Below are 26,972 nucleotides of genomic sequence, written 5' to 3'. Positions count from 1 at the left end.
AAAAAGATACTTGAGAAGAAAAAGAATCAGTGATGGTGCTGCGAAGACCAGAAAAAACAGACTCCGAAACATCACCACCACCGTCACAAATCCTATCAGAAGGAGAAGAGAATGAAACAGGTTCTTCCGAAGAAGAAGCTAACATGTGACCACTACCCCTCTCTTCATGAAAATCAACATTTGAATTATTTACAACAGTGTGAGGAGATGAAGAAACATTTTTCTCTTACAAAGCAACACTTTTCAATTTCCACTTTTCTCCATTTTCAAGTACAACATAATGTGGAAATGCAATTGTTACACGGAAGGGACCTCTAAATTTCTTCAAACCCCTAAAAACCTCTCCCGGTTTGACCTTCACAAGATCCCCTTTTGAAATATTGCTCCTCACATTAGCCATTTCCAGTTCCTGATTTTCTCCAAATAAATTTTTAATCCAAGAAGGAACTCATTTTGTCCCAGGAACCCTCCCCCACATGAGCTCAAAGGGAGACTTAGTCATGCCACCATGAACTGTGGTCCGATAGGCACACAACATCTCTTGAACAAATTCCAAAACATTCCCTTTTTCAGACAGTGCAAGCTGGATTGTGCCCTTAACCAATCTATTGATCCTCTCGCAGAGACCATTGCCCTGTGGCTTGTAAAGAGCAGTCCTATGATGAGACACACCACATAGAGACATAAAGGTACGCATGTTGTGGGAAGTCCATGAGGTCTCACTGTCCTGTTGTACTGGTAAAACTCCACCAGCGACCAGAGCCACTGCTGAAGTGAAACTTGATCTGCCATATCAGAGTGGGCTTCTGGCAGTTTTATCCCTTGTTGAGTGTGTTTAGCTTGTGGCAATTTCTACTGCTCCATCGTTTCTCATTCTCTGTGTGTTTCCTTTTGCCTACCTTCTGTGATCCGATGTGGGAGTGTTCCGTCTTTCCAAGTCTGCCTTGATGTTTCAGCGACTTTTACATCTTGTTGAGGTAGAGGAGACCTTTTTTGTTTTGGTCATGCGAGACAGTGGCAGTGATTTGTTTATTTATTTTTTGGTTTCTTCGTTGCCTGAGAAGTGCGCCACATGGTGGCTGTTTAACCGTTTTATTATTATTACTTTCAATTCTCCTTGAGCGCACACAGGGCTCACGCGCTCTTACCTTCTTTATGCTGCTGTGCCGCCCTTGATTCCTCATGACGCCAGCAGTCTTTGTGATGTTTCGAGCTTCTCCTGTGATGTCGCATCCCTCTGAAGTGTTAGAGGAGCACGAACCCATCGTGAGCCACCTGGCTCCTTCCAACTGTGCGTGTCGCCATCTTTTGGTTGGCAGTAGCCAAGTTTTTCTCTATGTACTGCGCATGTGAAGTGATAGTGCGCGCACTACCAACAAAGTTTTCTTTCCTTGACAACCACATTTTCTCCCTGAATAGAGCTGTCGTGAGGCTGAAAAATGTAGTTAGTAAATCTCCCAGTCTGGTGTCTTGATATAGAAGATTTATTGCTGGTACAAAGCAGAGCACAGCAGTAGGTAGATTCGACGCCTGCTGACCAGTCACCAACTGATCAAGCAGAACTAGAGTCCTACAAAACAGTATAACATTCTAGAATAGTAAACAGGGCATAGAGAGAGGAAACAATCATAGAGAAACAAGGAAATAGCAATAGCATAAATCTACAACAAAAAAGTGTCCCTCGGATTAGTGCTGTGAAATCTCCTATTTCAGGTACTGTTTCCTTTCTTTTGAAAAACCTTTTGCCTTTTTGCAATGATCTGGAATAGTGACCATGACATCCACCATGTCTGCAGCTCTACAAGAAAATAAAGTCTACTCGTTTTAGACAATTTAAATACAATCCCTCCAGTGTTTTTCATGCATCAACTGTTCTGCATAGGTCACCTGTTACTTCGCAAGGTACAGTTTCATTTCGCTTTAATTTGTCTGCTGCATTCTACCATGAATACGGTGACCACTTTATTTGTTTTATCTTATTATTTTTTGGGGGGGAACCTTGCTTTAAGTTTAAAATATATATCATTTCTGTTATGAACCATTTTGCCAACATGCATTTCATTGTGTTCTCACATCTTAAGCTGCCATTATTGTCACATATTGTTAGTACTTATTTACATTATGTTACAGTACTTTTAAGGGCCAGAATTTACAATGCTTAGAGCATCTGTTTTAATAGCCTACTAGCTGCATATTTTACTTTACAGTGATTCCATATCAATTTCTTGTTGGAGAAGCTTCATTGTTTCTATTATAGTATTTATTGCAACGTTACTTGATTTGAAAAAAAAATCCATATCAAATTCTTTATTGAGATCTATGACTGATTTTGCTAATATGTTTGTGATTTTTAGATCATTTATACTGTTATATGTTATGGTACATTTCTATGCCATTTTACGTGACTTGTCAGGTCACTTACATTGTTATGCATTACGGTACGTTATTTTCTATGTTACGTGACTTGTCAGGTCACCTATATGCATTATGGTATGTTACTTTCCTATGTTACGTGACTTGTCAGGTCACCTATATGCATTACGGTATGTTACATTCCTATGTTACGTGACTCGTCAGGTTACCAACACTGTTATCCATTTGGTATGTTACTTTGCCTTGTTTTGTGACTTGTCAGGTCACTTACACTGTTATCCATTTTGCTATATTACTTTTCATGTGTCTTATCCTCCTGTATGTGGATTCGTCACTTTCTATGTTTCTTACAAACATAAGTGTGTTTACTACACAGCATTACTTTATGTTACATTACTTTACTGTGCCCACCTTTAGAGCATAAGTTATATATGTAATTGTTTTGTAATAGGCTATGTTTCTTATTTGTCAGATCGTATTACATATTCCTGTTCTTGGTATCTATGACACTGTATTTTCATCTTACATGGTACCTGTATTTTGATTCTCATTGTGTCACATTATTGTTCTCATGTGTATTTTCTAAATCCTATTGAGTTTCCTTACACATCTCTTATACAATTTTGAGACTGTTTTTCTTGTCTTCACTGTCTGTTTTTTTCAGTTGCTGTTTCTCCTTGCCATCTCCTTACTGGTCTGGCCAACAGGTATGTTTTGGTGTTGAATTGGAGTGTTAATTCATTTTGAATTGTCTCTCTTGTTGCGCTATTATTGTCCTTCCTTACTTTGTTAGTATTTCCATACTGTGAAAGTATCTCCTTTACTTGTTAGAATTTTGTGCTTTTCTTCTTCTATGCCCTTCCGACACATTCTTTAATTTTAGTCTGTGTTTTCCCTATTAAGGGTGAAGATGGGTGTGTTTTACTCTTTGTCAATGTGTACATGGTCTTCATTTTATTTTTGTTCTCATTCCATGTCTACATTATTACGTTATGTTCTTAGTTAGATACCTATGTTATTTACATGTTGTCTTCTTGTGACTTTCATTGTAGTGTTGTTATTGTGCTTATTTCTTGCTTCTTCTTTTCTGTTCTTCTTATAGGGGGAAGAAATGTGTAGTGTTGTTATTATGCCTATTCTTGCTTTTTCTTTTCAGTTATTTTTAAAGGGGGAAGAAGTGTGGCATCTGCTTTTAGCTTGCTGCTCAGCCAGTAGATGTGTGTAGAATGTTAGTGTGACTGGATGATGTCATAGAGTGTTGAATGCGTGGGTGAATGCCAGTTGAGTGTAGGGCTGAGCAGCAAGGAGGCTGCTCCTGTTGGGGTTCATTAATTTGTACCTTACTTCATTTATTTGTTACCTAATAAACTACTTGAAGATACCTCTTGGATCCGGCTATTTTTCCGATACAACACAAATACTTTGTTTCCCTTTCTATGTGCAAAGATAATCCTCCGGAGCCCTTGGTTTACTTTTGATACACATGCTCAGTTCCCTTCAAGCTTGTGGCTCTGCTCTGCCATTTTCCTCAAGCCTTCCTGTCCACTCTTTTTTCTCAGCCTCACTGCACATAGCCAACTCTCTGGTATTCCACCACTTTCCATCAGACAATTTTACATTATTTCTCCTCAGTTCAACTACCATCTTTGAGCTGATGATGTGTAACTTCCTTACTTTTCACACTGCCCATACAAATTCTCATCAACTTTCTATTTGTAAACACCTTGTTGCTCTTCACTACTTTCTCATTATGTCTCCGACTGTACTTGGCCTGATACACATCAACCCTTTTGCGCAATCTGTCGTTGTCAACATTGGGAGGGCCTGCCCTTGCCAGCCATGCAGGCACTGATACAGTACACAGTACCCTTCCTTTCAAAAGACAAATCAGAGTTTCTTCTTTTGCTGAATGTGGCATGGTACAGCACACTGTTAAAGCATTTCACAAGAACATTACCCAGGGATGATAAATAGAGGTTTTAACATGGCAAATCCCCCATCTTTTCAGAGAAGAGCTAAACTCAGCAGATACAAACTGGTGACAGTTATCCTTTATGATTTCTGCTGGGGAACTATTCTAAAGATGTCCTCACTGAAGACAATTACATTACTAGATTTCACTTTGTTCACAAATGCCACTTCAGGACACTTCAAAATATAATCCATCATTAGAATAGCATACTTCTTGTACCTCTCCAAACCCGCGAATGGTCCACATATGTCCATGGCCACTCTTTCCCAAGGATATTTAATCAAAGGCACTGGGCTAATCTGTGTCTCCTGCATCACATGTGACGTGAAACTGCAGGCACAAGGAATATAGTTTCAAACATGTCGCTCAATCTGTTTGTCCATGCCCAGCCACCAAAAGTCAACTCTGCTTTCCTTTTCATCTTTTACATACTCCTATGATACTTATGGAGCAACAACAGCAATCTATCTCTCAAGACAACAGGTACCACTAGTCTTTAACTTCTTCTCACAATACCCTTCAAGACCAACAACTCCTCCCAAATATGGTAAATATCTTACAATTCTCACCACACCTCCCCCTTTGTGCACTCGGCAGAGATTCGATAAAGTTAACCACCTCGAGATCCTTTGACACAGCTTCCTCCCCTTTTGTATTCCCAGTGGCTACACAGAAGTCTTATATGTCTGTCACCATCCATTCTTCATCATCCACCTCACTAACACTCTCAATAGGCAACCCAGGCAAACAATCTGCATTGCCATTCTTCACTCCTGCCACGTACATCTCAGAACATACAAATACTTGGATATAGTACAACCATTTTGCTGTACAGTATGTGGTATCTCCTTCCCCACTATGGTTAAAAGACCACTCAATGGTCTATGATTTGTTTGCAGCTCAAAATTCATGCCCCACAAGATTATAAGGAAATATTGTATCCCCCACCTGTAGACCAATGCCTTTTCGAAACAGCACAATATGTGCATTCGGCACCTTTCAAGGTGTGCGACACAAAGGCCACCACTCTGTCTCTGCCATCATGCGCTTGCATCAAAATGGCTCCCAATCTGCAATTACTAGCATCAGTCACAACAATAGTATTGTCATTGGCTTCAAAAGGTTTAAGCTCAACTGCTCTCTATAGATTTGTTTACTTTTTCAAAAGCCCATTGACACACCTCTAATCAAAGGAACTTCACGCCTTTCTTCATTAAATTGCATAAAACTTGTGAAGTGACGAACAAAGTTTGCGTAATACTCCGCAAAGCCAAGGAACAATCTTAACTGACCTCTATCTGGCAGAGCAGAAGCCTTTTCAATTGCCTCTATGAGACTCACCTTAGGTTTTACCTCCTCACAAAACAATGGGTGACCCAAATAGTACACCTCTTGTGCGCCATATCAAAAATTTTCCAGACCTATCTTGGGATCTGCATCCTGCAACTTCCCTAACACTTCAGTCAAAATCACCATGTGTTGTGCTTCACTATCACCTCATACCAGTACATCATCCTGAAACACCAAAACCTTTGCCATATGTTTTAACACTTCCTTCATAACCCTTTGAAAGGCTGCTGACCCAGAAGCTAACTGGAAGGGCATGAGGATAAAATGAATGCCCCCCCCAGTTTTATAAAAGATGTCAGATGCCTGGAACTCTCTTTTAACCGCACCTGATGATAAGCTTTGGAAAGGTCCAGCGTAGTGAAATACCTTCCCCGTCTCACAGTCGCAAGCATTTCACCAATGTGGACAAGAGTATGGTGATCTATCCTGATGTAATCATTTAGGTCTCTGAGGTCCACACCCATGCAGATTTATCCCTTAGGCTTCCTTTCTATTGCAATTGCAAGTGAACTAAGCCACTCAGATGCATCAATAGGTTATATCACACCTTCACCACATAACATCATAAATTCTTCCTTCAACAAACCCCTTGGAGCCAATGGAACGTTTCTCACCTAATGCACTCTTGGTACCATCCCTTCCCCAAACACGATTCAGTGTTCAAACATCCTAATTTTTTATTGAACAGTTCAGATAATCTGCTCATCCATATACCTGCACTCTGTGGAATAGTCCACAACATCTGTTGGGGATGATTGTGAGTCAGTATCATACCTAACACATGCTGCTCTCTCCATCCTAGCAAGGATCTCCCTTTTTCCACCACATACACTATCCCTCAAGCATATCTGCCTTGAATGAAAACTCAGCTCAATTACCATGTATTCTTCAAAATGTAGTTTCTCCCACAGTAACCCTCATGTTCTACATCAGCCAGAATCAAATTCCCTAGGTCCAGCTCCTGGTAGGTAAACTTCTCAACCAAAGTCAACGGGGAACATGAATCTGCCCATATTTGCACATCTTTCCCGTTCATGTAAATGATATATTTTCAAGGATGATGAGCTTTCTCCTCAAACTCAGGCTCACTCACCACCTGTACTTCTGCACAGTCATCCTCACTCTCACTAGGTTCATACCGGTGCTGTGCTTGTCCATCACTGTTTACCCAATTACCAGACTTCTTGCACCTGGGTGTATCAGCCATTCTACAGACCTAGAAAATGCCCTAATTTTTGACATTTGAAGCATCTACTACAAGCAGCCAGACAATTCCTTGCCTCCGCCGTATGTCTGTAACTGACACACCTAAAACATGTTCTTTCTTTGTCCCTCTTTTGATTCTTTTGCTTTTTGATGCTTTCTTCCTTAGGATTCCGCTTGACCTTTTTCAGAATTCACACCCCATTAACCTTTCCTGTATCCCCATAACTTTTGGCTGCTGCTCCTCCCAACTCTCTTACATATAAGAAGGTATTTTCCATATGTTTTGCTACCACTATATTTTTTGCCAAGAGTGGGGTCCTTAAACCTAGCAAATTTTCCTGAACTTTCGTGCTACGTGTTCTAGTGATCATCTGATCTCTGAGACCCTTGAACTTGCAAGCAACAGCTAATGTTCTTAGTGCTCCGACATATTGATCAATTGGTTGACCCTGTATTTGGGCTCGGGAAAAAAACAAATATCACTCTTCCACAATGCTCACTTTTTCTCCACGGTATTCCTCCAAAACATTTAGAGCAATTGCATACACCTTATTCATTATTGTTTGATTGTGAATCAACATTCCTTTCCTCTGCTGATTGCCTAAGTAAAGTTTTTATTACTTTCCTGCCCTCTACTCAAGACAATGCTTTAATATTGCCAACTTGCATTTTGTAACATAGGCATCTCCTCCAGGGCCTCCAAGTACATCTCAAATGAGTCTTTCCAATCCTCCTATACCACACTGGCTTGACCAAGATTTTATAAAAATACCGGAGGAACTGGTAAGTTTTGTGATGCCATGGCTATCAAAACCCAAAAATGTAGTAAAAAAATGATGTGTCTCCCAAATGCATTAACACTTTGTACAAAGTTATTTTCAGTAAACATGCCTTGTATGCATGTCAACACAACTGTTCTTGGATCCACAGCACAACAGTAGATAAATGTCTGCCACTATCTAAAGTGTGCCTATCTCTGATGCTGAAAAACTAAAATTAAAGCTGCAGGTATAACGACAGGCTGTCACTGAAAGCGTGCCTATCTCTAATTCTGAGAAAAGAAACAGAAGTTGCAGGTATGGTAGTGTGCCAGTCACAGAGCATGAACACTTAAAGCGTGCCTATCACTGATGCGCACTTTGACCACAGCTTTAACTGACCACTGGTGCGAGTATGGAAATTGCTGGCGTTACACCCAATTCAAGATGTCATCGCCATGTCTGGACTCAGCTAACGGCCACACGCTGCTTCCACAGAGTTTGCTCCAGGGCTACTTATGACGCTCATGCCCTTACACCACAAGTCTCAGTAGACCAAGACACACAAACGTCTTTGCACACCTATGGAATGTTCCAGGCTAGGACTGCAGATCCAGGCCTAAATTCAAATGTCGTTTGACAATATTCATGGTACCAAAGTTGGAAATTGACACTAACTCCTTACAGATCTTGCACAAACTCAATCAAGACCATATGACCTATTAATATTTTATACTGGAATTCCAGAGGATATTGCTTATGAAGATTTGTATTTTAGATTGAGGGCACTTGATTCCTGCAGGTACACATGACTTAAATGGGGAGTTCTTTTCACCTAGTATATCTGGAGACCAGAGCCATAATTTTGAACAGAAAGAGAAAATGTGCCCTGATAACTCATTGAGAGATAACTTACACATTTTGAAGAGATACATAGATTATGTTATTATCATTTGGCATGGCAAAAAAGCAAACATTACCAATTTATTTACATAGATAAACAGAAGGAGCTAATTCCTAAACTTTCCATGCACTATCAGTCATCAGGAGCAAGCTTTACTGGACCTGAAGAGTTTTCTGAATGGCGCTAATTGGCCAGACACACATATCATAAACCCATGGAAAAGAATTATCTGTTGAGCTGCGACAGCTTCATCCCCGCCCATTGTAGGAAAATCCACTTTTAGGCCAATTTCCACAATTACACAGTAAATCTCAGATTCCACCATACAGGCTGAAATGATAAGAAATAAACTAGATGAGAAAAAATACCCAACATCCATCATTCACAAAAGGAATGAGGGATTGTAACAACAAGGATTCTACACTCCTAATGTATCCAAAACCTGAAATTGATAGGCACATTTGTATTTCCACAGACGACAAGATTTCCAACCAGGTCAAAAAAGATAATCAACAGGAATTGGCATATCCTTAATTCAGACACACTTAACCTTGAGAGACCAAAGATTTCCCACAAAAGGGGTAATATTGTGAATGATAGCCTAGTTCATTCAATATTGTAGTTTTCCCATCACCGCAGGTCGGAACCTCCGCTCATGATTCATACTCCGGCAGATTTACAGATTTATTCAGACGCTGCCCTCGTTATTGACAGGGACGCCTTCTACCCAGATACACCGACTCAGACGCAATCCCGTATCTGACTTGCACACGATGCTTCCATTTTATCCTTGGAATTGATTGCTTCATGATGACTTGGTACTACTGTTTACCAGCGCCCATCTGAACTCCAGCACTTCACCAATTCGCCGATCCTGTCCTGAGGAGGATCCCAAATCATTGTGGATCGAAACGCCGTCGACACTACAGCGCAATTGTTTGGCGCACTACAACATTTGGCTCATAACTGTGATCTAATGTGCTACTAAAAACTTGAATTTATCATTCATTGGGCCATCACTGTATATATCTCTGTCACCTTGCACCGTTCACGCTGTTCACCCCCTTCACTTGCGTCGTCACCTTCACTTGTACATATCACCTTGTCACCAAGTGCTTCTTGGGTTGGCACATGATTTTTCTTGTATAGTGCTGCTTTCAACTGTATTCCCTTGTGTAATATATCAGAACATTGGTGAATTACAAGCCATGCACTAACTAATTGAGCCTCCTTGTTTCCTTCATATGTAATGCTTTTTGCATGCACAACTTAATTGCCTGTCAATTTGTTACCTATTGGGACATTGTGTTTTATATATATTTTTTATATATACTAGATCATTCAAGACATCAAGGGCACAAACGTACAATCTTGTTCAATCTACTCTGGGTATAACTCCTGTGGTAGATCATTATCCATGTGAATCATGTAGCGAATGTCACCTCTCAAAGACTAAGACAGAACTTGTTCTAGGACCTGATTTCATATGGTCTTTAAGGAGAGATAAAAATTGCATTTTCTCCAAAGTGAGATCACATTCCCTTGTGGCTTGATGTATATTGAGGTGGACTTCAGAAAGTAAGTACACAGATATGTGAGCACAATATCAAGTGCAAGAGGAAGTTGAACATACAGTGAAGGATATTAAATAGATGGCCCTTGAACAGTGATCCTGTCAGACTCTCTGATGAAAATCTCCATAATCTTGTATGAAAAGGACAGTTTGTATATATAGATTAAAAACGTATATACATGGCCTTAATGATGATATTCTGCGGGCAACACAAAGTAAACGATAACATTGACTTCACTGTTGTATGTGGTCTTATGTACTGACATCCTTAAATTACCAAATTCTCTACTGATAACTTGATTTATGTATATTGCCTTTATATACACATTTGAAGAGGCATTATATCCTCTGCGAGGTAGCCCAGCACAGTTGTGTGCTAACCTATTACAGTGTTAGGATCACGCATACTTTTCCTCATTTGCTATCATGATGAGACAATAACATATCATGTTAATCATAATCCATTTTTCTTTTTTTAAAAAATTTTCAGCAGGATGAAGCAGGAGGCTCTAGCCAATGAGAGTTCCAGGAGGGCGGAAACTCCTTTGGCAAGGTTTGCTGAAGAGGGTTTGCTGCTGCGGAGAAGGAAATAGCTGGTGCTACTGCAAAGTCATGCCAACTGGCAATGCATCTCGTGGAGATGGAGCAGGATGGTCGCTTCTTTCCCTTGGTGCTTAGACAGTTTTTAGCTAAAACATGTTTAGTTGCCAAATTTCGGATGTTGGCTCTCTGGGTACATTTAGCACCACCACACGGGGTTAAGGACTGGATGGGCAGTACTTGGGGGGTTAGGACTCATTCAGGCTGGTCCAGGTGTGCGTGCAAGATGGTGAGAGCCTGTTATGTCCATGTGGCTCTGAACAGTAGGCCAGAAAATTAGCCCTTGGATGCACTCTGGTAGTCATGGGTTGAGATGAAGAAGCAGGGCTCAAGCAGAAGAGTAGTCCTCTGAGGGTTCAAGGCAAGCTCCAGGCAGCAAAGCAATCATTCCAAGTGCAGAAAGGCAGTCTTGTGGAGTGTACAGCACCAGTCATTTGAGAGTCCTTCCACAGGTCCGAAACGTGAAATGAAGAATGGGCCTGAGAGTCCAAAATGTATACCTGGTACCTTCTTTGATGTAGGAGAAGTTTATAGAGACTTCTTGTTGAAGTGCTTGAAATGTTCTGACTCCCCTGCCCTGGCTCCAAGCTGGCTCCATAGATAATTCAGTAATGACAAGCCCTTTGTGTGAAGGCAGAGTACAGCCTATTCAGTAGAAAGTGGGGTTCTGACAGCTCTGTTCACCTATCCTGCCAGCAGGTGGCCCATTCAGGCACACATAATCCTTCAATTGTGTGACTGTCTGTGAGGAATTTACAAAGTGTAACTGCCAATTTCATCATCATGTGACCTAGGACAGGCTGCAGACACCAAATACCAAGGGCAAGAAAATGCCAACTTTCTCACTGCTCCATCAGGATTCAAGCAAGCCGGGCCGAAGAAGGCTGAAATGCCAGAAACCGGTCCCCGGTAGCTTGTCTCCTTTCTGGTGAAGAATTGGCTTGGTAGTTTAGTCTGCCCTGTTCCCATGATGCACTGGGCCAGGGACAGACTGATTTGCATATAGCCAGGTTCTGAGCTGGGATGGGGCAGTGAGATAAATAACGGTGATGGATCAAGCCCTGATCTTTGGACTGGGTAAGAGTGGTCTGTTTAACTCAGACACTCTGTTCATCACCACCCCCTTTTCTAAATCGTTTTTGGCCACTATAGGTGTGGCAGGGTATACTCAGACATGAGTCCCTTTCTCACTGCTCCATCAGGATTCAAGCAAGCCGGGCCGAAGAAGGCTGAAATGCCAGAAACCGGTCCCCGGTAGCTTGTCTCCTTTCTGGTGAAGAATTGGCTTGGTAGTTTAGTCTGCCCTGTTCCCATGATGCACTGGGCCAGGGACAGACTGATTTGCATATAGCCAGGTTCTGAGCTGGGATGGGGCAGTGAGATAAATAACGGTGATGGATCAAGCCCTGATCTTTGGACTGGGTAAGAGTGGTCTGTTTAACTCAGACACTCTGTTCATCACCACCCCCTTTTCTAAATCGTTTTTGGCCACTATAGGTGTGGCAGGGTATACTCAGACATGAGTCCCTTTCTCACTGCTCCATCAGGATTCAAGCAAGCCGGGCCGAAGAAGGCTGAAATGCCAGAAACCGGTCCCCGGTAGCTTGTCTCCTTTCTGGTGAAGAATTGGCTTGGTAGTTTAGTCTGCCCTGTTCCCATGATGCACTGGGCCAGGGACAGACTGATTTGCATATAGCCAGGTTCTGAGCTGGGATGGGGCAGTGAGATAAATAACGGTGATGGATCAAGCCCTGATCTTTGGACTGGGTAAGAGTGGTCTGTTTAACTCAGACACTCTGTTCATCACCACCCCCTTTTCTAAATCGTTTTTGGCCACTATAGGTGTGGCAGGGTATACTCAGACATGAGTCCCTTTCTCACTGCTCCATCAGGATTCAAGCAAGCCGGGCCGAAGAAGGCTGAAATGCCAGAAACCGGTCCCCGGTAGCTTGTCTCCTTTCTGGTGAAGAATTGGCTTGGTAGTTTAGTCTGCCCTGTTCCCATGATGCACTGGGCCAGGGACAGACTGATTTGCATATAGCCAGGTTCTGAGCTGGGATGGGGCAGTGAGATAAATAACGGTGATGGATCAAGCCCTGATCTTTGGACTGGGTAAGAGTGGTCTGTTTAACTCAGACACTCTGTTCATCACCACCCCCTTTTCTAAATCGTAACTTTCGGAAAGTGGCATTTCCAACATCATAATCTAAACTCCGACATTACCATTAAAAAGGCTTTTCAACTACAATTTCATGGATACCAAACTTTTTTTTTTACAAAGTTGTATATAGCGCAAACTTGACCCTGTGTAAGGTATCGGAGCGCTTTACATAGCACCAGTTGCGATACATGAGGACATATTTATTTTTGTTAGGCACGGTGACATTAAGTGATTTACCCAGCATCACAGGATGTTCAGCGTCATTGCCGAGACTCAAACCCGGTTCCCCAGATTCGAAGTTGACCGCCCTAGCCGTTAGGCCAACTCCTCTCCCCAACATGAACTGTTTATCTTTCCCTAATCAAAAATTAGCATTTGTTAGGTGTAATAAGGCAACCCAATGTTTGTATGATAATTAGGTATAGTTATCATATATAGATAAAGGTTTGATATATATGGGTGTATTTTTTATGGTGTTCAGCTGTGTTGTTTTACTTTCGGGGAGTTTATCTTCAGTTTGGTTTTCTCCCAACTCTTGATTTTGTTACTCAGGCCTGTAAGAATTTTATATGGGGCCTGGGTGAACAAAATTAATGAGTTTCCCCTCTAGGTTCTTTGTTAAACCTAAAAACTAATGACCTTGAAGCAGAAATAAAATTAGTTCAAACATCTGACACTGTTATTTTTGGTAGGTTTTGTTAGCTATCACAGCATTAATACACACTGCATTTTTTCGTTGGCTACTTCCTTATAGATGCAGCAGGAACTCAGATCCTTGTAAACCCAGGGGCCTGGTGCTTTCTGACTAGTACTTAATTTTGGCAGGTGGGGCCAGCACTTATTTTTGGTGACCAACACTTATCTCCAACATCGGGTATTTACAGAGTGCAACAGAGGAAAAACACACAGATCAGGAATATGGAGGAAGAGAAAGATGACAACACTATCAGAATGGGAGGAGGCAGGAACCCGCAAAAGGGAGAAAAAGGAGCAAGGAGGGTCTGGTAGAGATTCATAGACCACCATCCATGGTATTGCGCGTGTGGACATGCAATTGCTCTGGCTACCCGCTTCTGAGTGGAGTTTCTGGCACTGTCACTCTTCCTTTCACAAATTAGGCACTGCTACTGACCACTCTGTCTCCGCTACCTGTGAAAGTCCTGTTGTACCTTAAAAACCATGTCATCAATCCAGGAAATTATTACCACAAATTTCACTGAAGTGCTACTTTGAGGGGCATGAGCACCGAGATCAGTAAATTTGCTACTAAATAGGAAGACGTGCTTTGATCTTTTTACTCACTTTGATCTTTTTATGTAGACTCTTTACTTTTGGCAAGACCGTAGCACCAGTCAGTTCTTTTGCCCCCTCTACTTCAGTTTCCTCTTCATCACCTTATTCGACAAAGCAAGGTAATCGACTACTGAAGTGCTGGAGCGCCTGGCAAAGGGCTCCTATAGTCTTTAAGATAAACTGTTGTAATTGTGATTTCCTGAACTGTATATTTTAAAACCCTCACTGTTTTTAATCACGCTACTCTTACCTCATTAGCACCCCCTTCCCAGGTCCACCGCTGATTTATTCAGATTGTTGTGGAGGGAAGGCATCCCGGAAGTGATTAATACTTCCTCCTCGCTTGCGGCGCGCAGGTCAGCAGGCTGGTTGCTCTGCCCGACCCAATACTACAAAAAGCCTCACAATACCACACTCAGGTGGACCCGACAAAGCAAGGTAATCAAATACTGAAGCGCTGAAACACTGGAGCGCCTGGCAAAGGGTTCCTATAGTCTTTAAAAGAAACTGTTGTAATTGTCATTTCACGCGCTGTATTTTTTAAAACGCTCACTGGTTTTAGTCACGCTGCTCTTACCTCATTAGCAATCCTCTTTGCCATTCAACATAGCAATAATCCCTCCCCACTCTTAAAACCCTCACTCCCTAGAAAGTTTAAAGCCTGGAGTAATATTGATCCCCTGGAATTTCATTCTTCCTTACTCACAAATCAGCATGACCTTCCCCCGACTGACCCTGACTCAGCGGCTATTATATACACGCGCTGGATAAAGGATGCAGTTAGCAAAACAGTACCCATCAAACGCAGGTCCAATAACCGAGCCTCAATTTCTGCATTTTGGTTCTCGGAGGCCCTAAGGTGCGAAAAGCAAAATTGTTGACACCTAGAATGTAGTTGGCGCTTACACTATGATCCCTCCAAGAAAGCCCTCTACAAACAATCCCTCGCTAACTATAAAGGCCTCCTGATTTCAGACAAAAGCAAGTTTTATTGTAACCAAATTTATTCGGCAAAAAACTCTACCAAACAATTGTTCCAAGTGCTATCTAAACTGGCAGGGCAGGGATCAACCCCCCCTATCACCACCACTCAGACACTTTGTAAGTCATTAGCCATATATTTCCAAGAGAACGTTTGCACCATCTACAACAACTTTACTCTCAACAATTCCTTGATCACTCCCCTGGCTGACCCTAACGAATCCAGCACACCAATAGCCTACCCAGTTATCCGAGAATACACTATTACACACACTCCCCAAACCCCTACCTTTGAAGAATTCAACCAAGTCCCCCCTGACCTCATCTCACATCTCATCTCTTCCATGAAATCTGGGTCCCCTGAAAATCCATGCCCTTCTGCCACCCTTAAACATAACCCTGATCTCATAGGATCTAATCTGGCTAAAATACTCAACTCAATGTTCAAAACCGGCATATACCCTTCCATCTGGAAAATGACAGTCATCAATCCCCACATAAAAAAAGCCAACCTAGACCCAGCTGACACAGCCAGTTACAGACCCATTGCTTCTCTGCCTCTACCTGCAAAAATTGCAGAGAAAGTAATGAACACCCAATTGGCAAGTTTCATCGAGCAACATCATTTATTAGATGATACCAAATTTGGCTTCAGAAGGGGACATGGCACGGAAACCGCCCTCATCAAAGCATCGGATGAGATCAAAACAATCATGGATGCTGGAGGAGCCGCGGTTCTCGTCCTGTTGGACCTCTCAGCAGCATTTGACACGGTTGATCACGCTATCTTGATCGGCGTGTCACTGCACTAGGTATTTGTCACAGGGCCAGGACCCTCCTCGCGTCATTCCTGGCTGATCATTCACAATCAGTCATGCTTGGCACTTTCACCTCTCCCTCATTTTCTTTTCCATTTGTGGTACCCCAGGGATCGTTGCTAAGCCCGACATTGTTTAACATCTACTACACTAAACTGTCTTTCATGCACCATGCAAATTCGGTGGTATCATCATCCTTCCACACCATCAAAATTATAAAGTAACTTCTCCCATATTGCCCTTCCTCAGCCGCCAAAACATTGATCAGTACACTTGTTATGTCCAAAGTGGAGTACTGTAACAGATTATTCATCAATGCACAAGAAAAAGTTCTTTAAAAACTCCAGCTGGTTCAAAACGCAGCAGCTAGGCTGCTGATAGGTACTCCTAAATTTAAGCCCATCTCATGTAGTCCGCCAACTTCACTGGCTACCAATCAGAAGCAGATCCAAGTTTAAAGCTCTCTGCATTGCTTATAAGGCCATACACACCACTGGTCCTGATTTCCTAAAGCAGTCTCTACGACCCTACAATCCCCCTATACAATGGCGTTCCTCCAATGCCAATCTTCCTATTGTTCCCCACACAACAAAAAGCCTCCTGGGGCGACAGATCGTTTCTATGTGCCACTACCAAACTCTGGAACAGGCTTCCCTCCCACATCAAGACCAGACCCACCTTGTTCATTTTTAGGAAACAGATAAAGACCTGGCTTTTCAATCAGTAATTCACAGTGTCTACCGATCTTTCTGTCAGTCCACCAGCGCCAAGATACCTTTGGGTATTTGTGCGCTCTAAAAAATGCATAAATAAAATAAATTCCTTAATCATATTTTCTGTAAGTCCATCAGATCCCTTTCTGGTGTGTTATACTGTCAAATATAAAACAAACCATGCAAATGAAGTATTAACATGAGTATATTCATCCTGAAATTACCGAACAAAAATATATAAAAATTCACGTAAAACAGAACATAAAGCCAGCAATAACAGTTCTGCTCAAGTCACTTATCACAATTCATAATAATGTTACGGCAAACTGTTGTAGAAAAGGATATTATTTTCATTACAGGGATATATAAATCAACATTGCTACTAGTGCATGGCGCTTCAGACTAGTACCTCCAAAATTTCCATGAGAATTTTGCAAGGCCAGGTCCTCGAAATGCTTCAGGTTGAGATTAAGAGGATAACATCACCAGTACTTTCTTAAATCCATTTGTATCTGTAACCTTTTCTTATGTTTTCTTCCACAGATCATATTTTTTTTTACAGGGCTCTGCATATGTTTTCACTTTGGCAACAGCTAATGCTGGAAATCTCTCAAAATATTTCCACAAATTACCACACTTTAAACTTACTTAGAGGAATTGGAAATTCCGCTGCTTTCTATGCCGATGAATCTTTGCCACTGTTTTTGAATGGAGCATTACACAACAAAAACAACTGTAATTACATTTGATGTTCAGTCAATAAAGAAAGGGCTGGTGAAGTTTTTAAAATGTATTTTCTAATCTTTTGCCCACATGCATCAAGGGTTTTTGCATTCGCAAACGGTGCGAATCGCAAAAATCGGCCGTTTGCAAATGCAAATCCCTTTTTTGGGAAGCATTAAGGTTTTGGCTTTTTTGGCAATTTAACCACATCAGTGCTAAGGGAATTCCCCTGGAGTGGTGTTAATCCAGGATCCCCATTGTTCATGACGAGCTCAGCTCGTCATGAGCACACGACCAGTGTACTGCATGACGAGCTGAGCTCGTCATGAGCAGCGAAGGGGTTAAGAAATCGCAATTTATTTGCGATTTCTTAAATTGCGATAGCAATTCAGAAATCGCAATTTTGCGATTTCTGAAATGCAATGCATGATTATTTTGAAATTGCGAAGGGGTAAATTAGCATGAAGTTGAACTTCATGCTAATTTACCGAAAATGTTCAAACATGCACTAGTTGAATATTTGAAAGTTTTAATTTACACACACACATGTCCTTGGGTCATGTGTGTGTGTGTAAATTGCACTTACAGTTACATTTCAGGGGTGCAGGGAGGGGTTCTTTGGACCCCCCCGCACCCTTGAAATTGCATTCACATTTTGCGATTCGCGAAATGAAATTCGCAAAATGTGAATGCCTTCCCATTCATTCCTATGGGCCTTTTGGCCTATATGAATCAATGGGAAGGGTTTCATTGATTGCGATTCGCAAATTGTGAATCGCAATTAAGGAAAAATACCGAATCGCAAAAATATTTGAGAAATTTTGATTCATTGCCGTTTGCGAATTCTTAATTGCGATTCCTTAATTTTCGCACTGAAGGATTCGCAAACGGCAACATTGATGCATGTGGCCGTTGGTCTCTTAGTGGCAAATCGATTACAGAAATCATATGAAATAAGATTGGTTAGAACAAGTATGAAGAAATAAAAATAGTGTGTTCCATTCAGAGTATAGTTCCTATTCTAAAATAAAGGACTTATTCAATCCTAAAAATAACCGATGAAGTGTTCTTTATGGAAAATATTTCGATTTTCGAACAAAGACAAATAACTAAGAGTAAGATCAAACTCCCAACAAAGTGTAGTTCTGGAGACTCATCCAAGTTCTCTCGACAATTTCAGTAGCAACCATCTAAAAGGGTGATATGGAAATAATCACAGCAGTAGCTTGAATCAGCTCAAAACAGAAAAGTGTCCTTGTGAAGTGCAAAGAAAACACAGAAATCACCATAAGCAGTAGCTTATGGCAAGACAGGCTAGCACAACAATGTGCTTAGAGACTTGGAGGGTAGGGATGCATGGAATGAGGAATGAGTGCCTCTCAAGCTAGGATTACGTACAATATAGAAAACAGGTAAACATGTTGCAAAAACAGGTGAATGACATATTCAATTGGCATTCAATGGAGAAAGGTCTTTTAATAGTTCATCATCTTCATCTTCGATTCTCACGGTAAAATGGCTACAACGTATTACAAGAAGTAGCATCCATGGAGGTTCCCATGAGACTCTTTTGCAAGCTTACTCTGCAAGCTGTCTGTTGTCTCATCGAATAACAATAAGGTACTCTATAAAATGAAACATTCAATTTCTGGTATGTCCTGGTTAGATAACAAAATGTAAGCTGCAGCAAGCATTTTGTTTTCATTAATACACATAGGGCCCGATGTAGGTAAATCACATTTACCAACTCTAGAATACCGAAATTTACAGATGCAGGATTCTAGATTCGGTAAAAGAGATGTAGGAAATAATTTGGTAATTTTTACTGAATCGGTATGATTCGGTAATTACCGAATCGGTATTTACCGATTCGGTAATTACCATTGATTCAAGGCCCATAGGAATCAATGGCAATTACCGAATCGGTAAATACCGATTCGGTAAAATTACCGAATTGTCAAGGGGGACAGGGTGTCACTTTGACACCCTGTTGCACCCTTGATTCTGGCTTGTGTGCCATGTGGCACACATACATGCCCTAAGGGCATGTATGTGTGCGTCATTTACCATAAAATATTATTTTGTGGTAAATAACGAATTCTTAAGGGCCTGTGGCACTGTTTTCAGTGCCACATACATCTAGATTTATCGATTCGGTAAATTTACCGATTCGGTATTTTACCGAATCGGTAAATTTACCGAATCGGTAAATTTACCGATTCTGTAAAATTTAAGGCCCCTACATATCAAAAACCAAATACCGGTCGTTAACGGCCGATATCGGCCGTTACCGACCGGTATTTGGTGCCCTACATCGAGCCATTAGTCATTATATATATATATATATATATATATACATGTGGCAGTACAGTGAAGTCATATGGTTTGAGTAAGAAGGAATACATTTTTTTCAGGAAACAGCACATTTCACAAAGGTCAACCCCCAGAATTAGATTATAGTGTTAAATTACTGTTAATGAAAAACATGTATTTTCTTAACGGGACTGAGTAGAATAAATTAATAGTGTGGCCTAGTGAGTGGAGAACAATAGAAATGAAAGCTTTCTGCAGAAAAAAAAACCTTTTCACATTTGCACATTATACAAAGGCACATTTTCTAAGGTTTGACATATTGTGTATTTTTCAATTGAATGTTTACAGCATTTCTATATTATGTGTCGTGAAATTCTAATGATAATTTCAGCTTTCTCACTATAAATGTACTTTATTTAAAATTCTGCTTCAAACAGCATTCATTAGGGGCAGTCAGTGGTGCGCCGTGAGAATTATCTCCAAGAGTAGTGGCTCATTTGAGGTAATACAACCCATTGATTGCTCTGCTCTCTTGGAGAAAGCATGGGCTTTTTCTTTAAGTAGTCCAACTTCCGATATATTTTTTCAAGTCTAGGGCATGTAAAAGACTAAAATTTAAAAAACACTGGCCAAGGCTTAAAATCACATGCCCTCAATAAGCAGGTGATAACTCATGAACTGTTCTGCCCTGGGTATACTGGCAGTCAATTACAATTCGTAATATGAATACTCATTCACTTAATGTAAAGAAATGCAATGATTTTTAACAGAACGAAACGTATATACAAGTAGAATGTGCCAAAAGGTCTGTGCAGCATTTGAAGCACAGCCCACTTTGAATTTGACATACACATCCTTGTAAGTATAGTCACATACGTGCAGCTTATTCATAAAACCCAGAATTACAGCAAAACATAAATCTACCACTTGTATTTAAACAAATAAATGACGATGTAATGCTGTGCATTAGGATGTTTGGTCAATTTGAGCCACAAATGTGGTGCGTTTAGCGCTAATAACTGTTTGAAATTATGCATATAAGTAGAAAGTAAAATTTAACCCTGAATACATACACTGGAAGGGTCAAATTGTGCATGGCAGTAGGGTTAGTCCGCCTCCCGCCGGTTTTGTAAAGAGGCATATCGGAGCCTCTAACCCATCTCCTGACATCAACAAGCTTGGTGCCTATGGCGTGGGGCAGGGGCTGCACAACATATTGGATGAGAACTACGGAGCGGTGGGTGAGTCAGTAAGTTCTACCTGGTGTTTACATGTCCACCCAGACTTGTTGATTTGGTCTGCAAGGCATTGACCTACCACCCATTTTGTGTTCTTTCTGACGACTCACATCCATCTTGGTGCCCTCCTCTCAAGACTGAACTCCTCAGTTAACAGCAGTGGTATTTTTTTGCTTTCCGCCCTCCTCGCCCTAATTCTCAGTGCATTCCCCTCCAGTCAACTCAAATAGAGGTAGAAGGAGGAGTGAGAGCAGCTCCCTGCATGGGGGCCATCTTTGATTTGTCTAATAACCATCACTAGCATCACTACCCCACTACTGCTGCACTGCTGCATCCCTCTTCATCCTTCTAACTTCTAACTCACCAGCTGCCGCACCCCCAACTGAACCAACACTCCCCTAAAAGCAAACTAAAGATGTCGACCCCCACTGTGCGAAACTAACAATCCTTAAGCACAGATTACTCAAGCAACACCCGAAACACTCATAACAACTCTTCCAAAGGTAAGACAAAAACAGGTAAAATTGATTACACCACCCACCAGGCTAAATAGAGAAATAACTTAGCAAACCACTTTCGAGTCACCAATGCTACTAATATCCCCAATGGCCAAAAATTGCTAATCTCCAACTCATCCACCTTCAAAGACAACGCCAACATAACATTATACAGAAATGGCAAAGTCCAAGGCAAAATGCTTCAGCCTACGCCATTTGAACTTATCTTCCCCAAGCTGGGAAAATCCAGTTCTAGTCCTTTCAACTATCCAACCACTTCCAAACCCACCACCCAGAACCTGACGCAAGAAATAACATTCATGAAACCTTTCAAAAACTCTCACATATTTCACTCCTCAGACCTACACTGAACTCCTAAGGGATGCCCCCCCAAACCTCATACCCCTTCTCTCACGACTCTACTTCCTCTTCAAAATACTGCTTCCTATTTCACCCCCTTACCCACTCAATACATTTACCCTGTTCTTCTAACCCCAACATTTGCATAACCACCACCCAAACCTCAGGCAAAAAAGCAAAAGTACACACGCTAAACACTCTCCCCATAGTCTGCTCATTTCAAGACACATATGTCTCCACTACCCGGGATCCAACCATCCCACAACCCTCCAGCCCCAACCAACACCTCCAAACTAACCAGCTCCCTAATTCCCCTTCTCTCTGTACCATGAACCATTGATGGCCAAATTAGCTGAATGCCTAACACATGTGAAAAACAACTCAACTCTCTCTTACCACTGACCCCTATGCCCATCATATCCATGACTGAAAGCCTAATCCACCTTCAAAGCCATTTCAACATAATCCCTCATGGCATACACAAAATCCTTATCAACATCAAAGCCCCCTCTATTCCCACTCAACACTCACAACTCCCCTCCCACAGAAATATCAGTGAGCCCTCTTAACTGCCCAATTTTCACCCGAACAGCTGGCGCAACACCCCTTTCAACAACCAATAGCACAGTACAGAAAGAGCAAACCCTAAGATGTCCTTGAGAGAGGCTATAAATCTTGCAAAAACTAAAGACCCTAGAACAGCCCAGACCCCTCCCTAACATCCAGGTAATCACCGGAATTGGAAGAGTCATCCACCCACTTAGGATAATAGGACCTCCTTCACAATAGACAGCTATACCTCTGGCACCCCTCCTCCCAAAATTACTCTAACAGCTGCAAAGTAAACTGCATGCTTGAAAACTGTAGATTAGCAATCAACCATGCAATAGAGTTGGCTGATGCCATATTGAACTATGACATTAACATTGAGTTCATCACCGAAACCTGGCTCAAGGAATCACCCGATTCTTGAACTTCTAGTCCCAACAGGTTTCTTCATCATTAAAAAGGTCAGAATAAACCAACTTGGTGGTAGCACAGCCATCAAACATAAGAACATCATCAAAATAGCTGTAAGTAAAACCCACCCCTTTTCAACATTCGAATACCTTAGCACCAACCTAACATTGTAACACAACAAAGTAACAAAGTACCATCTCAACTACCACCCACTAGGAACAACTCCTGCATTTGGAGAACAACTATTTGACCTACTAATAAGTGTGGGTGAATTTTGCGGATTCGCGGTCACTGAATTTGCGCAAAATGGCAAAAAAATCTGCGAGTTCGTGGATTTTCCCGTGAACTAGCGGATTTTTTTGCCATATGCACAAAAAATGTGACACGTGTGTCTGTAACTTTGCCACCGCACCGAAAGGCACCGAGGTCCCTCTAGTAAGCTGTCCATCATAGTGAGGAAAGGGCGGGAAGACATTGCATAGAGAAAAACGGTAACGGTTATGCAGGAGCGCACAGCGTGTAAAAGCAGTTTAGTTTTCAAAGAGTCCAGGTGGTGCTCAAGGTGGGCAAGGATCCGTTACCAAGACCCTTAAATATAGCCAAAGGCTACAGAACACTACACCATTCCACCAAGCACTCAAATTATTATTCAAATGTCCAAAAGTAACTACAAGTTCATGTGTTCCAATCTTCTTCTTTATTGCTTCATAAAGTTTTTCATAGCAGATTTCATACACACAGCCAACACGTGTTTCGTCTTGTCAGTATATGACAATTGACTTCTTCAGGGCTGTAAATATACAGAATAACCACTATTAGGCCCAAATTAATCACTCACAAAATAATGTAACTTCCAGGTAAACATCAACTTAATAATCACCGAACCACTAGTGAAGATACACAGTAGTAACACGGTAGAAATAGGTACCCAACACCAAGAATAAAGCCAAAATCTCCCAAGGGTGACAGAACAGGTGCCAAGTAAGCAACCAAAGTATATATCCCATAGTCATCGACAGTTGTCACATCACTGCCTTATTAAGTATACTTTACAAAGCTGTACAATTATCAAATTAAATAAACATAAGTCCTGTACATCCCGAATAAATCCCTTCCTTTAGGTCTAACTTTTGTCACTAATTAAAGTCTCTCCAAAACTCACCAAAAAAGACTCCCAGCATATCAGTAAATTCACTTCTTTTAGAATCAGCGTTTTGCTTAGTTCAATCAGCTAAAAGTAACTGCAGCATCTAACTTCACAGCTTTGAGCGCAGCTCTTCAGTATTACTAAAAATATACAACAAACGTAATACCAATATTAATTGACCTCACAAGTTAAGCAGTAAAAATATGCATGTTATCATGGACCGCTATGTTACCTGTCCGTAGTTGTTAGCAAAGTCTTGCAACAATGACAGTCATAAGCGCAGTCCCATCCTGCAAGTAATTGAAGCATAATATCAGAAACGCGGTGCCAGGCATTTAAACAGGGCACACCGTTACTATCTATCTTAATATCCCAAATATCCTTAAACGTGAACGCACAGCCACCCTACAACCCAACTTAAACACATAATTCAACCGCTATTGAATTCAGCGCTTACCGCGTATCTGCGGGGACCCGTCCTATTCGATTCCGGCGTGTTGCGCCGGCGCCATCTTGGAATGGCTTTAAATAGCGAGCCATAGTAAGCGCCATCTTTGACTAGTCAAACCTTTCTCTCTCACATTTTGAAGTACTGACGCTTTTATACCACGACTACTCTATTCACTAACAACAAAGATACAATAAATCGCGATGTTTTTTCGAATTAAGTAAACAAACGCGAAGCAAACTTCTTCTGTGCAAAAGTACTATGGGCGGTCTGCGTGATTACGCGCGCCATGTTTAAACGCTCAGTGCCAGCGTGAGAACCACTATTAACGTATTAACTGAGCTGCAAATCAAACCAATAGTACGCAAATCATAATAATAACATCATCAAATCTCCTAGTCAGCTATACTCTCGTCTGTGCAGTCACGCCAATTTCAATCAGCCAAAGACCTACTTACAGGATTTAGCGGGAGGAAAAGTTTAAAAGATAAAATTAAAAAGAAAAGAATAAAAAGAATAAAGGTACCACAAACCAAGAGGGGAGAGTACACAAAAGGAGGGGTGCAGCATTAAGGAGGCAATTTGTATTTAACCAACAAATACATATTATTGGTACAGAAACATATACTAAATATTTTAACACCTCACAGATTACAGTAACATTAGAGCTCCCTTCAGATCCCCATAATGGATATCATACATGTGTCAGTTTCAGCAATTATCTCCTAGAAAGTATTCAAATTCATTGTCAATATTGAGGCCTCTCTCCACAGCTTTCAGTTTCATCAACCACATCACCTCTCTACGTCTAAGTTGAAGCTGCCTATTCCCACCTCTGGGATCACGCTTAACATGATCAATACCATGGTAGACAAAGGAATGTTTCTCCTTTTCATGAAAGTTTCTTACCATATGAGAGGCAATCGGGTAACGTGTGTCACCCGTTTTAAGTGCTCTAAAGTGCTCAACCATACGCTCTCTGAGTTTCCTAATCGTGCTCCCAACGTAAATCTTCTTGCATGAACATACAATAACATAAATTACGAAAGTGGTATCACAATTAATAAACATCTCAATATGGTAGTCTCCAGTATTGTTATAATTAAATGTCTTGACCCTTGCTTTAGCCCATTTGCATGAGCTACACCTGCCACATTTATAGAAACCTTTTGTCTCATTCAACCAAGTTGGCTCAACATTTTTTATAGGGTAACTGGGGCTGATGTAGCTAGACAGCGTACGACCCTTTCTAAACATCAGGCCAGGTCTATCCCCAATGAAGGGGAGCAGGTCCTTATCCATCCTCAACAAGTGCCAATGTTTTCTCATAACATTGTACAGTTGGGCACTCTCACCACTATAATTAGTAATGAAACGAATCCTAGTATCTCTATCTGTCTCATCCATTATTTTCTTGTCCAATGTCTTTGATCTCTTTAGTCTGTTTACTCTGCATATAGCATCATCAATCACCTTCTTTTGATACCCACGCTTCAAGAATCTCCTAGTCATTTCTGTGAGGTTACATTGAAAATCATTTTCTTCTGAACAGTTACGTCTGGCCCTTACCATCTCACCATACGGTATAGCATTCACCTGTATCACAGGATGGCAACTTTGGGCATGCAATACAGCATTGCAACTGGTAGGCTTACGATACATACGACTGCATAAGTTACCTTCTTTCACATATAACTCAATATCTAAGAACGTGATGCTGTTCTTGTCATAGGGCGGGAAGACATTGCATACCCTAGTGTGTGAGTGGTGGGGCCAAACGGGCGGGGCTTCTATGCGAGTTCACATTTCTCTTGTTCATAAAGGGTCAGCGACCGATCAGAGCAGCAGATGAGAAGGAAGCAGCCTCCTGGTCACTGGAAGAACACGGGTATTGCGCTTGAGAAACTTGCGGATGCAAAGACCTCCATCAAGGACTCTGTTCCTTTGCCACCATGCCGATAGGCACCGAGGTGCCTCGAGTGAGCTTTCCAATCCATCACAGTGGGGGAAAGTGTGGGAAGATGTTGCATACCCTAGGGTGTGTGGTGCGGGGCCAAATGGTCGGGGCTTCTATGCGAGTTCACATGCTTCTTGTTTATAAAGGGTCAGCGACCGATCAGAGCAGCAGATGAGAAGAAAGCAGCCTCCTGGTCACAGGAAGTACACGGGGATTGTGCCAGAGAAAGTCGTGGATGCAAAGACCTCCATCAAGGATTACATTTAATTGTAGGCAGTATATATGGGGAGGAAGCACACCTGGACCGTGCTCACTAGTTGTTTGGGCTGATTATAATGCGCAACTGAATTTGAGCTTCAACTCGGGCACCTGCTTATATCTGTAAGTGCTTCCTGTTGAGGTTTAATTTTTGTGACAGGAGCATCGTGCCAGAATGAATCCTGCCTGCATATTTATCCACGAAGATGCCACCATGTTGTGCCATACCTCTACTCAACTGGAGTACTTTCTACTGGCTAATCAGTAAGTGCTACCTCGTTGGGTAAATGTATATTGCTTTTGCTACACTACAGCTGCGGGAAGGGCCAGAAGAGTTGTCTCCAGTGACCACATGTGTCTGTAACTTTG

The sequence above is a fragment of the Lissotriton vulgaris genome, chromosome 4_1 (assembly GCF_964263255.1).
Source record: "Lissotriton vulgaris chromosome 4_1, aLisVul1.2, whole genome shotgun sequence".
In the NCBI taxonomy this organism is placed as follows: domain Eukaryota; kingdom Metazoa; phylum Chordata; class Amphibia; order Caudata; family Salamandridae; genus Lissotriton; species Lissotriton vulgaris.
This window is presented reverse-complemented; position numbering follows the sequence as displayed.